The sequence below is a fragment of the Pantherophis guttatus genome, chromosome 1, assembly GCF_059756535.1.
Source record: "Pantherophis guttatus breed Tessera chromosome 1, ASM5975653v1, whole genome shotgun sequence".
Lineage (NCBI taxonomy): Eukaryota > Metazoa > Chordata > Lepidosauria > Squamata > Colubridae > Pantherophis > Pantherophis guttatus.
The window spans coordinates 137,883,086-137,899,869 of NC_142063.1; the positions used below are offsets into that span (position 1 = coordinate 137,883,086).

The window sequence follows — 16,784 nt, forward strand, 5'->3', positions numbered from 1 at the left end:
ACAGTCATTTAACATTTAGTGCCTAATGAAAATATTTAATTTTTAAGGGGACTATTTTAGGAACTTTTTCCCCACTTAGGATTTCTTTTCATTTCTTTTTCTTTTTTAAAAAACAAACAAAGAAACAGAAACAAACAAACCTTACTATAATTTCTAAACTTAATATTTTCATGCATTTGGAATGGCATTATTTGGCTACTCAAAGAATTCATATATAGCTCATTAAGTTGGCACCTTCCATGAAATCTTATTGGCTGAGAGCTAGAGTACTGTGGGATTCTAATTAGCATACAGAGCTACACCTTATTCATCTTCAATGCTATGTAAGGGTTTCATGCATCTTGAGGACAAAAAAAATATTACTTAGATTAAAGCAAATAAGTCTTATACAAAATACTGATAGATGGAGGCAACCATCTTTCAGATAACTTTGTAAGTATTTGAAGTACAAAAACATAGAGGCATAGAAAACTGACGGCAGAAAAAGACCTACTGGTCCATCATTTTTAGTTTATTACTTTTTAATTCTTTTTATATTTTATATTTATTTGATTTTTGTCAGAGAATGTATTTATCCCAAACATGTTTAAACTGATGATTGACCCACTACCTCCACTGGAAGTTGGTTCCAAGCTTCCACTACTCTGTGAGGTAATACTTTCTAACATTACTTTTGAACTTGCCTCAAGTCAACTTGAGGTGATGCCCCTGTGTTCTTGATTTTTGCTTAATAAATACTGTTAATAATATACAAGTACAGAGTATTTTTTTTCCTCTATTCAGTCATGTCCGATTACATGGGGACTGCCTGGACCAGTTTCTGCAGTTTTCTTGCCCCCCTCTTTTTTTTTCTTTTCTTCAGAAGTGGTTTGTCCTTGCTTCCTTTCTAGGACTAAGAGAGAGTGGCTGGCCCCAGGTTGCCCAGCTGGCTTTGTGCCTAAGGTAGAACTAGAACTCACAGTCTCCTGGTTTCTAACCTGATACCTCTTTTTATGTGTACTCAGAATTAACAGTGTTTATATTCAGATTGCAGCTTATATCATTTTATTATAGCATGTTATTCCCCAGTTTTGATCACACGTTCAAAACTAAGGAGCGTTGTACTTACCACATGAGTGATGTTGATAAATGGTGGTGCTGACGGCATTGAAATGACTTCAGCACCCTTACAACATGCAGGGCAAAAGAGTGCATTGTTCTTCATAGCGTAGGTCATTGCTTGTGTTAAAACCAATGTAATATAAGATGTGAAAAGGCTTTTTCTGCAGACATCTGTGCTGTATGTGTGCAAATCCCCTATGAATCTGTCATCATTGGAGCAATTTATTAGCTTTTTCCCTTGTTCAGGTGACATGTATTATGTTGCAGTGTAGCTGAGTGACATCTTACATCCCACAACCACAAATTGAGGCAACTGATTTAAAACACAGAACAGTCTGATGCAAAGTGATGAAGGTAAATTGAAAATTAAAAGCATCTTTGAGGCTTTCATCTACAAACAATAATCATTAGAGTTTATTTAAAAAGAGACACAGTACTGCTGATAATAGTAAATACTTCTACTGAGGCTTCTGGAAGATATTAATAAAGACAACAGTGAGTTTCTGAAAGAGAATAGGGAGTGGTATGGTTGAAATCAAACTAAGAATCTAATTCCTAGTGTTCATCTATTTTCCATGGATCAAAACTCCAAATGGCCAAGCTCTGTTTACAATAGTAATTAATAACAGTAATAACAACAATGGTGCAAGCAAGGACTGGTGAGACATAAAATAGATCCAAGTTATAGAAAATGAAAAAGTTGAAGTAATTTAGGATTCAAACAGACAAGCACTTGCCATATACGGTAATATCCCAAACTTAACAATTGTTGATAAGAAAGACAAAAAAAAAAAAAAGTCTGGATAATGGATGTTTTAGTACCTAGAGACAGCAAGTTAGAAGAGAAAGAACTGGAGAAGATAACAAAATATAAAGACCTGAAAATATAAGTAGAACAACTGTGGCAAAAGAAAAGAAAGATATTACCAATAGTAATAGTCAGCAATCCCAAAACATGGGGTGTCACTTGAACACCATTGGCATTGACAAAATCAGCATCAGTTAATTGCAAAAGGCAGCAGTTCATATCCTGCAACAGTATCTTTAACATGATGAAACTACAACATCTCCTTATTCCAAGACCCTTGGGAAGGATCATTTAGTAACTGAATGATCCTTCCCAAGGACCTTGGAATAAGGAGATGTAGTTTCATCATGTTAAAGATATTGTTGCAGGATATAAATGTAAAGGTAAAGGTTCCCCTCGCACATATGTGCTAGTCGTTCCCAACTCTAGGCGTTGGTGCTCATCCCTGTTTCAAAGCCAAAGAGCCAGCGCTGTCCGAAGACGTCTCTGTGGTCATGTGGCCAGCATGACTAAATGCCAACGGCGCACAGAACACTGTTACCTTCCCACCAAAGGTGGTCCCTATTTTTCTACTTGCATTTTTTTATGTGCTTTCGAACTGCTAGGTTGGCAGAAGCTGGGACAAGTAACAGGAGCTCACCCCGTTATGTGGCACTAGGGATTCGAACCACTGAACTGCCGACCTTTTGATTGACAAGCTCAGCGTCTTAGCCACTGAGCCACCGCGCCCCTCCTGTTGCAGGATATAAGCTGTTCCAAGTAGAAGCATCAGAGTCACTGTGCAATGAACCATAATTCTATGCATTGAAATCTAAGATGCATCTTGGAGTAAAGTGCTTCACACAAAAGGCTCTGAAACATTCCTTCCTAAGATGATCTGTTGTGTGTATAAACCCAGATTTAGGGTCTAGCAGATCAGCCAGTACAAGCTTTCAATTCTGAAAATGTTTCACTGTAGTCATTTATGATTACTACAGCTTACATTTTATTTGGACATTTAATGTTGAATTCATGAAAGACTCCCATGAAGACTTATTAATTCATTGGCATCATATACTTCATTCCTGGGGAATGAAAGGGGAAGGTTTATAATGTCATGGAAAAGTTTGTCAACATTTTTTCAACATGAACCATTTATTCTTTTCATGTCTAATTTGAAGGTCTGGCTCCTTAAGTGAAAATACATGGTAAAATAACTGTCACCTTGCTTTAAAATAACCCTATAAACCAAGGGTGTGCAATTATGGCCACTTTACAACCTGTGGACTTCAACTCCCAGAATTCCTGAGCCAGCTGCTGTAAATATATTTGGCAGTTGGGAATATGAATTATAGTTAGACTTGTCATATTGCTGCTTACATACTAGTTCCCTTGTATTGTTAGAAATGTTTTCAGTGTAATGTAGCGGTGAGGAATATGACTGACACAAGGAAGAGCCAGATTAGAGTTAAGCCTCAGCCACAACAGTTCATTGAGTGACCTGGGACTGTCTCTCAACCCAACCTACCATGCTGGATTTTTGTCATGATGGAAAATGGGAGGAGAGAGTGCTGCACATGTTGGCTTGAGCTCCTAAAAGAAAGGTAAGATATCATGTTTTCCCAAAAATAAGACCCTGTCTTATATTTTTTTGAACCCTGAAATAAGAGCTTGGCCTTATTTTTGGAGAGGTCTTATTATTTCGGGGTGTGTGGAGCAAGACAGGGCTCCTCTTGCCATCTTACCTGATTTCCAGCTCTGTCTCCCTAACCTTAACCAAAGGAAATGGCGGGGACCGGCTGCCCATGTGTTTAAATATTTTCGGGGAGGGCTTATTTTTAAGGGAGGGTTTATTTTTTGGGGAGGGCTTATTTTCTGGAGAGGGCTTATTTTCAGAGAAATACGGTATCAATGTAATTGATAAATATAAATATATTATCACCTTATATAATAATACGTATTGGGAAACATCTCCCTGATGTATCCTAAGCTTCTCAAATTGCTTTAATATTTTCTGCAAAATTCTACACATCAATCAGGCTACATATTTTCTGCTTACCATCTATGATTCTTTTGTTCAGTGTTTTGAGGATCAGTGGACCTTTTTTTGAAGTCAGAGTGCATGTCATTGGCATTCTCATAATATTGTTGCCATAATGAGCATCACTATTCACCAAATACTAATTTTCCAGAAGACATACTATGCAGAAAGGAAAACATTTTCCCTGCGAACTTGACTGCAAGGGTGAGGTAAATTCTGACCACCATAAACACAAAATATAAATGCACTTTTGAGTACCTATTATAATACTTATTTGGCAGAAGTAAATTGGTGAGATCCACAGTTTTGTAAAAAGCACAACAACCAAACCTACTGTATGTCACACAGAAGGCAAGCAGGCAAGACTCAGAGGAAAAGCAAGCAAAACTAAACTGCAAACAACACCAAAACACACATCATTTTGCCCAGTTTCATCAATTTTAGACTTCCAGACTGCTCGCCAACACTAGCCCTTACCTCGACTCCTAGTCACACTTTCAAATGAAATACTGAGTTATAGCCTTTTTCTCTCTTTTCCTCTCTCTCAATTTTTTTTTTCAATGGGTCACTTTAAAATATATTATTTTCAGGGCATTTTGAGCAACTGCTTGGCAGTCTGGTCTACTTGGCACTTAATTTTTCAACAGTGTCATCACTGTGTTGACAACTTTTTGAAAAGTTGAGCGCAGCTGCTGCAGTTTTGCTGCTATTTTTTTTTTTTCTGACTTAGAAAAACTCACCAGGAGCCATGGAGAAGGAGACAACTGGCCGGAAGTCTCTCAAACCTTTAAGAAATCTTATTATACCTATGTCCTTTCTAGAGCCTTCAATTCAATCATGCATTTTATGAATTATTAATTTTATTTGACTTAGGCACTGCCCCTTTCTGAAGCAACTTTGGGTGGTTATTTAATCATTGGACATCATTTGGGCTCTTGCATATAAATCAGAATTAGGAGGCCTTTGAAAAGTATTTGGAGCATGTATGACCTGAAGAATTGCAGCCTTTGTAAGAAATCCAGAACATCGGGTGTTTTGTTTTATTGAAAAACTGCCTAATCGTAAATGCAAAATCCTGAGCTAAAATGGTGCCATGTTAATCTTGTTAACCTTCAAATATTTTATTCTGTATGTTAAAAATCCAATTCTCTCCCATGGATTTTTGACTTCTGGATTGTTCTCGCTCACTTTTATTGAATTGTTTCTATGAAAAATGTGGCAATCCTTCAAATAATCCTAAAATATCACCTGGGCATGGGACAAACAGCAACATTTTGCATTTTGACAGCATTGGTGTGCTTTATATAGAGAGCAAATTGAGACTTGACCATGCTGAGATTCAACCTCTTTTGGCTGGTTTTTTTTCTTTTTTTTTTTTTTCTGGTAAAAGCTTATGAGTACTTCTGAAACTTCTAAATCTAGAGAATGATTGAATTCCATGCTGCTCAATACAAAATGGTTCAGATACCCATTGATTTATTCCAGTGGTTTAGTCTATAGTTTTTACATACTAAATACACAATTTCTTTACAGTGACAACTCAATGAGACAGTACATCCTCTCAGAATTACCTGCTTATTAAAATGACCAAAACCCACTAGTGCTCCTGGAACAGTCATTGTTGAGTTAATGCAGTTTTCCCCTGTCCATACTGCAACAGATTCTGTTTACTCATTTTGTCAAATGAGCCTAAACACGAGGCTATCTTTATATATGCAAAAACAACAACAACAGGAATAGGAACAGCAACAACCTGTGTGACAAAAACAAATACAAAAACAAAGTTCTTAAAAAGACATTGAAGTAATTTGGGGAGTAGAAATTAATTTGTACAGAAAATCTAGCTGTTTAAATGAAAACCACCATTGGATATAAAATAAGATAGTATACTGTGTTTCCTGGAAAATAAGACCCTGTCTTATATTTTTTTGAATCCCAAAATAAGCATTTGGCCTTATTTTCAGGGAGGTCTTATTATTTTAGGATACATGGAGCAAGATGGGCCTCCTCTTGCTATCTTACCTGATTTCCAGCTCTGTTTCCCTAACCCTAACCAAAGGAAATGGCGGGGACCGGCTGCGCATGTGTTTAAATATTTTTTGGGAGGATTTATTTCCGGGTGGTGGTGGCTTATTTTAGCACATCTGCTCAAAAGCCCGATTGGGCTTATTATCGGGGGATGTCTTATTTTCAGGGAAACAGTGTAGAAGAAGAGAGTGTGGACAAAATCTATATGAAGATTGATAATATTATCAAGAAAAGCAAAAAATAGACCCATTCATACTGTGCAGGGCAAGCTATGGGAGGGGCTTATTTTACCTTTACCCTAATATAGAGCATTATTGCATTTCAGAATCTCATACTCATTAGCAAATATTCAATATCCATGAGCATCTGTGGAATCATCAAGTAAAAGTTGTTCAGGGATGACAAAGAAGGCCTGATTCATTCAATGCAAAGAAACCTTCATCAGCAAACAAGTAGTAGGTGGAGATTCAGTTTCAAATTCAATATAGGACCTTAATATGACTGGAGAGAGGAGGAAGAGGTCTGGCTTTTCTATGGTCTAAGAGATCTATGATTTGAGCAGACTGAGCAATATTTTGAACAATAATTTTCAACAATTCTTCAACTTAAGTCACTGGGAAAAAATGATGGAATAGCACACTGCTGGACTTAATTTAAAAAAAAAATACAGGAAAAAGTAGGTAGTTCAGGAGGAAAGAAATAGCACTTACAAAAATTGCCTGTGGATTTCAAACCAGTAACTTTCACAAGGCAAGTGGTGATATTGTAGCATTAGTGATTCTAGAAGACATTGGAGATCATAGTAATCATTTATTCAGTTAAAGTTTAGTCTGTTAGCCCAAACACCCAAGGTGACATATGAGGAAAGAATACTTTAAAACTACAAAAGGAAAACAAGTTTGGAGATTGAATATTTTTTTTGAAGGAGAGGGAATATAAGGGTGGGGAGGTTACTGTTTTTATTATGCTTATATTGGCCTTTTATCTTTTTCAGGTGGCCAGAGTCACTGAGAGTGAGTTGGGTAGCCATATGAATTATTTTAAATAAATAAATATTGTCTGCGCCTACCATCAAAAAATGGTTTCCGGTACATTCTAGCAAGGAAGCAACAGGCAATGTGGATTTTAGGACACTTCTCAACTTTGGCAAGCGTTGTAGTTGTTAATGAATAATTTATCTGGTTATGAAAAGGGAGAGAAAAGAAAAGAGAAAAGAAGAATAATCTTATAATGTTGACATTGGTCAATCACCATTTTATTTTTGAAGGGCAAATTTGTGACTTTTTATGAGCATGATTTTCATATCTGCCATCTGCTATATCAAAGAAACATCACAGAGTCTTACAAAAAGTATCAATAATTCAGAAAAGTTATACAGGAAAAATGAATCAGAGTTCTACATTCTCAAGTTTTTTTTTTTAAATGAATCTCCTATTTAACTCTGTGAATTCTTCATAATATTTGGCTGTATGAATACTGACTTTTGGTAAATTATTGAAGTACAAAAGTAATGTACTATTTTGTTAACTGGGATTTTATTGTTATTGCTAAGCATTCGACAGAAATATTGATTTGGGTACTGTTGAAAACACACTACTGATTGATAAAATACTAGACTAAGATAGGTTAAAATGCTAGACTAAGTTGGGACATGTACAAGTTCAATCTTTTCCTCACCAATAACATCATATAACATCATGGATAATCTAGCAACAACTCTTGAGACTGGTTACCAAGGCCCAGTGGAGAAGTACAATTAGATAGAATACTAGAAGATGCAGAATGCTGGATTGGAATTCTCCCTAGTAAAACCATAACTCAAGTCAAAGAACTGGTATACATTACAGCCACTGTAATACTGGAGATGATTGGCTACATGATCAAGAACAGTAGTTCATACCCCCACCTGGAAAATGAGATTAGAGGCTAAATTTAATGAAATTCAGAAAGAGGTTAGTCAACTCGTGGAATTAAAGAAAGGTGTGAAGCTCAAGGATAAAATTCTGCTACTTAAAAAATACAAGGATGTGTCTGAAATCCAAGGTGTACTGCCAATAGCAGTGCAACAATATAATAATAGGAGGGCCCTAAAAGCAGAAACTGAACAGTACTGGAAGAACATATGGGGAAATAGAGAAGACACATAACATCAGTGAAAAGTGACTGCAGGATCTGAGAGAGTATCACAGCAGTCTCCCAGAGTAGAAACCAGACACTATCACAGTAGCATCTGACATCCATTAGCAAGTCAAGAACATGAAGAGCCTTGGTAGTACAGTGGTCTAAGGCACCCTGTTATTAAGCTGGTTATTAAGACCAGCTGCCTGCAATTACTGCAGGTTCGAATCTTGCCAAGGCTCAAGGTTGACTCAGCCTTCCATCCTTTCTAAGGTAGGTAAATTGAGGACCCAGTTTATGGGGGCAATAAGCTGACTTTGTATAAATATACAAAAGGATGAAGGCTATTGCTGAGCACATTGTAAGCCGCCCTGAGTCTCCGGAGAAGGGCGGCATATAAATCAAATTAAAAAAAAAAAAGAGCTGCACAGCACCCAGCCTAGACATGAGCCATACCTAATGGCTACAGAATCTAACAACAGTCCATGAACACCTAAAAACACAGATGAACCGGCTGCTAGCAGCAGTCTCCCACTCAGACTGGCTAACACAAGAAAGGACAGTACTGATCATGAAATACTTCAGAATCAGAATCAAAATCAAAATAGAGTTGGAAGGGACCTTGAAGGTCTTCTAGTCCACCCCCCTGCTCAAGCAGGAGATCCTATACCATTTCAGACAAGTGACTGTCCAGTCTCTTTTTAAAAACCTTCATCCAGTGATGAAGTACCACCCACAATATCTGAAGACAAGCTGTTCCACTGGTTAATTGTCCTCACTGTTAGGAAGTTTCTCCTTAATTCCAGGTTGCTTCTCTCCTTGATTAGTTTTCATCCATTGTTTCTTGCCCTGCCTTCTGGTGCTTTGGAAAATAAATTGATCCCCTCGTCTTTGTGGCAGCCTCTCAAATACTGGAATACTGGTATCATGTCCCCCCCCTAATCCCCCACAAGGAACAGCACCATTCAACTACTGGTCAATAGCCTGCCTCCTTAAAACATGAAAAATCCTATCAGGCATCATAGAGCCAAGCTGCAGGACTTATAGGCCACTACATCAACATATCTCAGAAAGGCATTGGGAATAACCCCAGAGGCTTAAAACATCAATTGCTCATAAATAGAGCAGTTGCACAAGATTCAAGGCCTAGAAAGACCAACCTGAACATAGGCTAGATTGACTACAGGAAAGCCTATGACTGAATGCCGTGCACATGAACGCTGACGTGAATGCTGATGCTATGCAAAGTCAAGAAGACACTAAGACGCTTCCTCAAGAATTCAGTGGGACTGTGTAAGAATAATACTGGAAATTCACTCAAGGCACCACATGGAAGAGGCCATCAAATGCAGCATATGCCATGATGATGCACTGTCCCCACTGGTGTTCTGCATAGAGTTGGACCTAGCCAGATAATCACAAGGACTGGATATGGATACAATTTCAGAGTGGAATTACCATCAGCCACTTCCTCTATGTGGATGACATCAAGCTGTATGCTAAATGTGCACAAGAAATTGACTCATTCATCCACCTGATACAGACAATTGGAAATCCTACAGTGGCTGGAAAGAGCTGGACTAAAAGATAGCACTAATATGCTGATCATACCAGCATAAGAATAGGCACCAGAATAAGTACCAGATGCATAGAAGCAAGAGAGACAGTCCAAGATATAATGGCAAAGTGTAAGATGCAGGCAGGAATGCATACACTGAGTGGCACAATTACGTAACTGACATTGGAATATCGGCACAGTGTATGTGTTAGACTAGTCACTAGACCCTCCCAAATTCAGACGAGAGATTGTAGAGAATAACATAGCTAAGATCCGTTGTGACTTCCAGATCCAAACAGACAGGCAGGTACAGTCCAATCAACCAGAGATAGTGGTAGCTGACAAGGAGCAAAAGACAGCAGTGATGATAGATGTAGCAGTGACAGCAACATCATGAAGGAGTATGAAAAGCTGGAAAAGTGCCAGGGCCTAAAGGAAGAACTAGAAACAATGTGGAAAGTAAAGGCCAAGATAGTAGGAGCAATTAGGGCTATGACCCTTAATCTAAGAACAGATCCCAGGGACAACATCAGAGCTCTCTATCCATAAGAGTTCAGTGCTAGGAACAGCTAAGATTATGCGTAGAAGCCTCAAGCTCCCAGATATCTGGTAGAGGACATGAGATTGAAATAGACACAGACCACTCATAAGGGTGAAGACAATTCTTCAGGAACGAGGGAGGGAGGGAGGGAGGGAGGGAGGGAGGAAGGAAGGAAGGAAGGAAGGAGGAAGGAAGGAAGGAAGGTAGGTCATGCTTTCCTAGTATGATTAGCATTGCCATATGTTCACATATCTAGTAAGTATACAAGTAAGTAAGTAAATAAGTAAGTAAGAGGAAGGGAAACAGTTTGCAAAAACAATAGGTTTTGGTATCTTTGTGAAAGATTACTTTGTGATACCAATGTACTTTTTTATAGCTTTTTTATAGCTAAGAAACTATAGTCAAGAAACCCCAGTCCTACTTATGGTAGATATGAATATCTCTTTGAAGGGGACATAATTAAGAGTCTCTGGAAGAAAGGAGGCCGACCAATTTCCTGATTTAGTCATTTCATCCTGCCAAGAATGCAGAAAGAAACACATTTCTCATTCCTGAACGCCCCATGGCATAAGAACACTTATATGCAGCCTAATAATGTACAGTTAGTTACTACATTTCTTTTTCTTGAAGATTAATTGCACAGTTTGCATTTAGTATATTGGATTTTACTAAAGCTGAAATAGATTTTACTATTGCTCAAGTGTGTTTTGGAAGCAGAGTGGCAATGTAATCCTCATCAAATGCTGAATTATTATGAATTAGTGTCTAATTCATATAGCCAGTTGAAAGATGGGTCCAGTGGAGAAAAAAAATGTGATAATGGAAGAGATGCTGCTCGTATAATGGTAAACTTATGTTTAAATGTCATAACATTTAAAAGAAAAAAAATATTAGACTAAATCTATCAAAATAAAGCAGGTATCAATAAGTGGTTTTATGTATCTACAATTTTATGCAAGAGTCCTATCTACAGTTTATTATTAGTCAGCATCCTCATAGAAACTGAATTTAGAGAAGGCAGAGTGGTAGAATGGTACCTACATTACAAGGGTGAAATTCTACTGGTTCGGACTGTTTCTCCCAAACCGGTAGTAAAAAAATGCTACCGATTTCCAACTATCAGCTGGGCGACGATCAATTGTGACGTGCAATTTATATTACCTAGAATCGTCGGATTTCCTACTTTCTAGCTAATCTAAATCACATAGCACAGCAGATTCCCCCCCTCCCCCAGCTGTTCTACTTACCCTTGCAGACTCGGAAGGCTTCAAAATGTTCCTTTTTTAGCACTACCAGTGGTGGGTTCCTCCCGGTTCAGCCGAGCCAGTAGCGGTGACAATATGAAATCACCGAACCAGTTCTGCCCCCCTGCCCCCCACTCCCCCGCATTATTCTTACCTTTTATTTGGCCCCACCCCCAATCTATTGCTGCCTCCTGAGTCCCAGCTGCTGGGCTATAAGGAAAAAAACTGTTTAAACTCTTGCCGCGGGGCTTCAAAGAGCCGCCCTAAGCTGATCAGTGGTAAAAGGCAGTTTGGTGGTAGACCGGTGCCTCCAAAAACAAATGAGCAGACCGGTGCCTGCAAAAATAAATTGGTAGACCAGTGCCTGCAAAAATACATGAGTAGACCGGTATAGCTCTGCAAGCAGTTAAAAGCCTGGTAGACCAGTATCTCTGCTAAATCCTAAAGAATTGTCACATGACCATCAAGCCACGCCCACAAAATAAGCCATGCCCACAGAACCGGTAGTAAAAAAATTTAGAACCCACTCCTGAGCGCTACGCGGGCACGCCTCAGGCGCACATGCACACGAATAACACATGCTCATGCAAAGCGCACCTCGGTAGCAGACTTACACAACTGATAGCAAACTTCAGAGGAGTTCACTGCTGCTACATTATTAGAATGGCACTCATTTCATCTTGCATACTTTCCTCACATTTTTTTTCTGGCCCATATTTTCTTGAACTGCTACATGCCTCTTCTTAAATGGTATTTGATTTCAAATTATGAATTCCCCCCAAAACTGAATTGCATAGTGGTTATGCTGGGGGCTAAGTACATTAATTTTAAGAAGTATAGGAGTTCAGTAATTTTGGCGAACAATGAAAAGTGTGTGCAAAGAAGGCCGCATCTTTCAGTGTCCGACATTTCTTACTGCTATCTCCTGCTGTCCCTGAGGAGAAGTTATTACACCCATGAACATTTTCTCCCATGCAAAATGTGGGTAATTGATGACCAAACTACCTTGAATCCCTCACTGGATTGATACAGGAAAATTCCTCTTCAGCACTAAGTTAGCTTTGTTTCCTTTGCATATCTGAGTTTCAATCACTACCTGGTTACTCAGCATGTGATGCTTGACTGGGATCCCCAATGGATGAAACTAGACCGAGAAGCATCCATTAATTGAAGAAAAAAAAATGATGTTGTACAGGCAGCAAAGATGGGAAATTGTGGCATCAAAGGTAGCAATCTTGACAGAGCGAGAACATTGCAGGCTTTTATAATAAAATATTTCAGTGCCTCCCTCAAATTAAAAAATAATAATAAAAGGAACTGAAAAGGTTTTATAGAAGTCTGAACAAATGTGTACATTGCTTAAATCCTAAGTAATTCATTTGCTTCACTGCAACTATTGTCTGAGGTATTACTGGCTGACTTATGAATAGATACTCCGAAATCATAATGACAAAATACAGTTGCACTTTAAAATAAAAGGGCCTTTTCTTTTTGGTTTACAAAGAAGCAGAGTTGCATCCAGGATCATCATTAAGATAATGTAAGCATAACAGTGAGGTCAGGCAGATGAGACCTCAGTATGCAAAAGACAGCTCAAGTGGTTTACTGATTCAAGAATTTGGAGTCGCCATTTAATGAAATCTCTTCATTTTGAAAAATGAATGTAAAAAGGGAGTTTTTTTTTTAAAAAAAACCACCAAGAGCATTCAATAACAAATATTAAATGATAAACACCCATTGCTTAAAATCAGAAGGGCCATTTTAAGCAAAGCATTTTAGCTCATCATGATATGTAGCACCTTATTTAAATGAGGAGGTGTTAATTCTTAGCTTGAATAATATATTAATATAATATGTAAAGTGAATGGCATTGTTAATCACAGTCGCGCCTGGAACGACTTTGCTTCTGTGCACGGAATGTTAATTTTGCAAAACATTAATTTCAAAGATTTTGCAGCCGTGCTTTTGTAATTAAATATTAATGTCACATGTTATTGCAGTAGCATGTTTATGAAAGCCGGCAACACTTCAAGTCAACTCATTTGTTTTTATATTTATTCTTGTACATCTGCAATCCCTTCCATTTCACCATTTCAAAGTGAAGGCCATTTTGAATAGTCAATATGTAAAGCATTTTTCATTGTAAGCGTTTTTTAACATCCAACAGGGTAAATATTTAATGTGCTGTTTTTAGCTGGCATAATTTTTCCAGAAAATTGGCTATAACTTTTAACAACTTGTAGGTTCTCTAAGCTGTTGCCATTTTTTGGCTTAAGTCATCTGAAAATAAAAGAACCATAAATGTGATGGAAATTGTACAAAATTATGCAGGAATTATGAGATTCTTTATGAAATTCTGGAATTCCAAAACAACATTGATTTTATTACTTTCCATTGTTTGACTTTATATGCATGGTGTGCAATGGGTTTGAAGAGCAGGTACTGATTTATCTTTTTGATTAACTTTTCAGAATGATACCATAGTTTCTAGTCAATTCTGCTAACACTTACTATGAAACTCTTCAAATTATACTTTTTTTGTCAAGTCTCTGAATATTTCATGAATAAGTTTAATGACAGCTACTATTAACAGAAGCTTTTTCAGAATATATACCACTGTGTTCATTTGTCTGGGACTGTTTTGACCAGATTATAATATTTGACGATCTTGCCTTCAAACCTGTGAATTACATTAGTTTACAAAGTCATTTCTATTTTAGCATGTTACTGACAAGAAACCCCACATTAAGCCATTCCCCTCCTTCTCTGTTTGCAAAGACCTTCATTATACAGTAAAAAAAAAAAAAATACAGCTCAGCAGAGTATATTTCAAAATGTACATTTAAAAAGCCTTTATTTATTGTGCTACAAAAAGTCGAAAGAATCAAGATGCATTGTTCTTTGGTTGCAGCCACATTTAATAGTTTAAAATTATATTGGTACCTGATGTTGCATGTTAGTAGCTAATACCATTTGACAGTGATGAATTTAAAGGATGAAGAAGAGATACAAACTACATTTTACAAGCATGATGGGTCTCCAACAATGCCATTTAAATATTATTTGTCACTATTTAAAATGAACCTTTCCCCTTTAAGCTATGCCATTATGCTCATTTGTCCTGTCACCGCTGACAGCCTCTATGACTCACACACAGAAATGGTCATTAGGTACTGCATCTTCATCTTATTTAAAAAACAGGGGGGTGGGGGGGATAGAGAGTGAAAGGGAGAAAGAGAGAGGGGGGGGAGGAAGAGAAAGGCAAAGCATTCTGATGTCTCTAAAAGCCTGTAATTATTTTCATAGTGTTGCTTGGAAGGTAATTTAATAACCTTTTGCACGTACCTGGGGAATGCCTCCCAAAGGAACCAAGGTGCCGACATGCCATTCAGTCATCAAAACATGACCTTTAATGGTGGTGGGAGAGAAGTTAGGATGGAATGTTGTTCACAGTGCACAATGCTAATTTTGCTTTCTAATGTATGCAAAGTTTAGTTCTGAAGCCATGGTCTTCATCAGATGAATTAATGTAGGTAACTCTTCTCGACAACACAAGAGAGATCAGTGCCTAACACAGGGGTCTTATGACCTCATTTGGAAAGAAGGTACAGTAAATGGGCTTTTGCGAAGACAGCTATCTTTTTTTTTTTCTACTGATTTTGGATTTTTCTCGGTCTAGTTAGTTTGCAAATATGCTACAGGGCTTCAAAGTGTAACTGAGATCACCATCAGCTTTTAGGTGGTCGGGAACATTGATTAACCAACAATTCTCCCACGTGACAATAATAAGAAAAGAAAGTACAATTCTCCATTTTAAAAAAAGGAAAGAAAAACTTATTTCCCATTGCTAAATTGAGGTGGGGGGAGAGATGTTTGGTGTAGTTAGAGAGTTAAACTATAAGCATGTTTATGAAAATTAAAAGATATAGGATATGCTCAGTGAGGCAGAAACTGTGTCCTGCAACATCAGGGCCAAGAAACTCCTTATTTTGGTTCAGTTATATTAAATCCTACTCTAGTTAGATATGCTGGGATTTCTATTCACATCTCTGATACACCATCCGTCAATTTATTAGCACTCTGGTGCAGTAAGCCGCTGAACAGGCTATATCAATTCGTTTAAGGCACCCCCTCCCCTCCATCTTTTAAAATGCCTGTAATCCTCATCCCTGCTCTCTCAACTGCTCAGCATTAAAGATTTATGCTGCACTTTTTTTTCATTGCCACACCTGAATATGGATTACTTAAATGGGCTGTAAATAATTGATACCTGGGAAGAAGTTTCCATTACTGACCGATGCTGTAATTTAATATACTGTACTATAGGTTATGCAGTTTTGGATTGTTTTTGGTGTGCACTTTGCAGCTGAGCAGACAATTGTTGAAGTTAAAAAGAAATACAGTTTCTTCAGTTTTATTTCCATGTTCAGTGCTAGGCTGTGTGTGGGAGGCAATAAAGTAATTGAGGATAATTTCAGCAGCTTCCTTAAAAAAAAAAACAAAAAAACCCAAATAAAATAAAAACCTTGATCTAAACTGATGCAAAACAAATTGAATAAATAAGGAGAAATAATATTAATCTAATTTATTGCCTAAAAGGTTTCAAGATACAATGCATCACTTTAATAAAATGTCTTTAAAAAACCCACCAGAGTTGGCAAGGGGAGGGGAGGGATTTCTGATGACTTCTGCATATGGTGCCTGATTATTTTTTCATCATTAAGTCCAATAGAAAAGAACATATTTGGAAAGAATTTTTCAACAAGGTCATTAGTTACAAATAGAAGTGCAGAAAATTTCTAATAACCATCTTTGTGCAAGGATTTATACTTAAACAACATTTAACCAGCATCAGTTGCATGTTGCAAAAATATTTTAATAATAGATTAATGCATGACAATCTATAAAGATACACCAGATAATGATTTTAAAAGGAATAATTTAAAGAGATGAATTAAAAAATAGAATTAAAAAAAAAAGAAGGCCAACATAAACTAGGGAAAAACATGCTGTGAATAAAGTCTGTTGGATCTTGAAATAGAAGAACTGCTAAATAATGCATAGTTTTATTTTTCTGTCATTTGCATAAACCTTAAGAGAGTATTTATTTGTGTAAAACTTGATATATTGAGCAAGGGAAGTGGGGTGGATGGGGGGAGGGAAATGGCATTCGTTTTGTTTTCATTTTGGTATTTAGGAAAAATATTCTATTACATATGGACTACTTAGACCTAATCATCTGACTGAATGTGATGTGTTTCTTCAGCCAGGTTGGAAAGGACTGGATTGAAAAAGTGTGCCCTGGTCTTGCTGCAGGCTACGCAGGTTGGCCCAGGCATTGCTGGGGAGCAGATGGTGAGCCAATG

The 16,784-nt window shown here is 37.5% G+C and overlaps 1 protein-coding gene and 2 long non-coding RNA genes across 4 annotated transcripts in view; 1 reads left to right on the top strand and 2 right to left on the bottom strand.

Annotated features, from left to right (window-relative positions):
• The window catches only part of ARHGAP15 (Rho GTPase activating protein 15), a 466,518-nt gene that overhangs the window by 170,709 nt on the left and 279,025 nt on the right, over positions 1-16,784 (top strand). The gene's annotated exons all lie outside the window — the stretch shown is intronic.
• The window catches only part of LOC117669848 (uncharacterized), a 36,481-nt gene that overhangs the window by 19,309 nt on the left and 388 nt on the right, over positions 1-16,784 (bottom strand). The window contains exon 2 of the long non-coding RNA XR_004592521.3: positions 14,764-14,825. This is a non-coding gene — a long non-coding RNA (uncharacterized LOC117669848). The remainder of the gene's footprint in view (positions 1-14,763; positions 14,826-16,784) is intronic.
• On the bottom strand, positions 5,389-7,702 carry LOC132710637 (uncharacterized). Its single transcript, XR_009621317.2, has 2 exons — positions 7,635-7,702; positions 5,389-5,682 (listed from the first exon to the last, which is right to left on the bottom strand). It is a non-coding gene; the product is annotated as an uncharacterized LOC132710637 (long non-coding RNA).